Genomic DNA, 2,732 nt, shown 5'->3' with positions numbered 1-2,732 from the left:
GGCAGGTGCTTATGTAGGGCCAACCACGGGTTCGGTTTCAATAATTTGAATCGTTTATTTTGTAACTCTCTTTCGTGTATATCGTTTATGAAAAAAATTAGATTGATTCGAAAATCGTAATTTGTTATTTTTTGTGTGAATGATATACATAAAAACTCTACAAAATACATGGCTTGAATCATTAAAACAGGATGTGGGTGGACTACACGGGTGCAAACAACACCTTCCAGTCCAAATTATGGACCGGAGGCAAGCCTAGCCCCTGAAGGTAGTGAGGTTTTTTCCTCGTTCTTTTCTTCTTCCATAAAGCCAATTGATTGTATATTTTCTCTGGGAAGGGATGGTTGGATGCCTTCTTACTTGTTAGACCAATTTCGAACACTGAGATGAAGATTTCACTTCCGCAGATTTGATGCTGAATAAGCCTTCGACTGTAGCTTAGACTAAAGAATAGTTTTGAGGGATCTGCTGTGTGTGCCTTTTTCAAACTCAATGGCTTGTAAGTTGATCCCAAAAAGGGCATATTGGGTAGCTTTCATCTATACAGTTCTTGTTTCACAAGCCTGCAATGGCTTTTGTCTTTCGGAAAACTACATGCATACATATTCAACAGGCGAAGAAATATATGCTAAAGTTAATTCATTGACCTCTATTTACACTGCGCTTCCCTTCAGCTATTGCAGCCTCCCGTACTGCAATCCCCATATGGGCATAAAGAAAAGTGCAGAGAATCTTGGACAACTCCTCATGGGAGACCAGATTCTCAACTCTCCGTACCGTTTTCGAATGAACGTCAATGAATCTGTGTTCCTCTGCACTACAAGTCCATTACGTGAGCATGAGGTAAAACTATTGAAACAGAGAACTCGTGATCCGTATCAAGTAAATATGATTTTGGATAATTTGCCTGCCATCAGGTTTGCTCAACAAAATGGAATTAAGATTCAATGGACTGGGTTTCCTGTTGGGTATGCACTGCCAAATAGTAATGAAGATTACGTCATCAATCACCTCAAGTTCAGGGTTTTGGTTGGTGAGTATGAAGGGGCAGGTGTGCTGATAATTGGTACTGGGGAAGAGGGTACGCGTGTAATTCCGGAAGCTGAGAAGAAGCAGCCTCTGGATATGAGATAGTCGGTTTTGAGGTTGTCGTTCACTTGTGATGTCCAATTTGTGAAGAGCGATATTAGATGGCCATCTCGATGGGATGCTTACCTGCAGATGGAAGATGCTCAAGTCCACTGGTTCTCCATCCTAATTTCGCTAACCGTGATCTTTTTCTTAGCTGGTATCGTTTTTGTTATTTGTTTACGGACAGTCAGAAGCGATTTGACAATGTACGAGGAATTGGACGAAAAAGCTCAAGTACAGACAGGGACGGAACTAATCTAGAGGGGCCATAGGTAGGGTGAAAGCTGTAGGACAATCTTCACTGTATTTAAATAAGTTAAATTCTGTTGTGTACAAAACAACAACAAGAATATAAAAAAATAAAGAAAAGAAAAGAATTTGTTTGATTACAAAAATCAAACTCGAAATAATAAATAAATAAATAAATAAAACCACAGATTTTATTTTGTTACAAAAACAAAAATAAAATCTAATTAAATAAACAAATAAAAACAGAATAAACTTAAACAACTTACTTGGTTAATTTATTTGAATAACTTTTCTGATCAAGTCCAGTGTTTAACACTGTGTCCTTAAGATAGATTCGTCCTCTCCACGGTGCTATCAGAATTTGGACGTCTATCTCCCAGGATAAAATGATCTTATCAACGAATAAAAGCAGCACTACAATTTAATCGTTCGTCGAACACACAAAGTGTTTACACTCTTTCTTTCAGAAATAAGATGCAGCAAAATGCAGAGATTTAAAACAGAGAATGGAGTACGAAAATTAGAGTGAAATCCAAATGGGAGGCTAGTCTATTTATAGATGTAAAGGTGGCTCTTGGTTTTGAATTAAGCAGATATGAAACCTGTTAGTTTCAAATTCAAACAGATTTGAATCTGTTGGGTTAATAATTCAAACAAATAAAAACGGGAAGGGCTCTGTTTGGATGAGTAATAAATCTAAACCAGTTTAATTCTGTTTGAAAACGGGAAGGGCCCTGTTTGGATGAACAATAAATCCAAACTAGTTTAATTTGAATTCTGAATTTTATTTTACCAAAAAATAAAATTAAATTCAAATATTTTTGGCCCAAAAAGATTAGCCTGCCCGACCGGACGGCGGCGGCGGCGCGCGCGCGTGTGGTGATTTTTGGGTCCGATGGATCTAGCCCATTTTGTCCATAACCTCTCCCTCTAAAACACTTGGGTACCCCTTAGGACACACCCCAAGTATCTCACCCAAGCCTTATAAACCCTTTCAAAACTTCTCACCAAATCAATGTGGGACAAGCCAATTTACAACCTTAAGGAATTTCCACCAAAACTCCATTTCCATGGAGCACACTTTGGCTTCAATTTCCTATTCACTCGGTAATGGTTTTGAGCAACCAAATATACCACGTGAATCACAACGCGACATAGAATGCGTTACCACTTTGACCCGAGTAAATCGACACTCGGGGCCCACCTAAAAAATAGACCAAACTTGAGAAAAATTCTGGTTTTACCAAGAATTTTTCTACCATTTCCAACAATCCCCCACATGAATGGAATTTGATGACAACGGAAATGCAACAATATGTAGACTTTTACGAAAGAGTATAAGTCAAAAATAT

At 38.2% G+C, this 2,732-nt stretch overlaps 1 pseudogene; it reads left to right on the top strand.

Annotated features, from left to right (window-relative positions):
- Positions 1–492: 492 nt before the first annotated feature.
- LOC145798272 (transmembrane 9 superfamily member 12 pseudogene) lies at positions 493–1,134 on the top strand (annotated as a pseudogene).
- Positions 1,135–2,732: the final 1,598 nt, after the last annotated feature.

This window comes from Camellia sinensis, chromosome 8, assembly GCF_055761805.1.
Source record: "Camellia sinensis isolate YWXY chromosome 8, ASM5576180v1, whole genome shotgun sequence".
NCBI classification, from domain to species: domain Eukaryota; kingdom Viridiplantae; phylum Streptophyta; class Magnoliopsida; order Ericales; family Theaceae; genus Camellia; species Camellia sinensis.
Note: the sequence above shows the minus strand (reverse complement) of the source record. Positions and strands in the feature narration are given on the sequence as shown.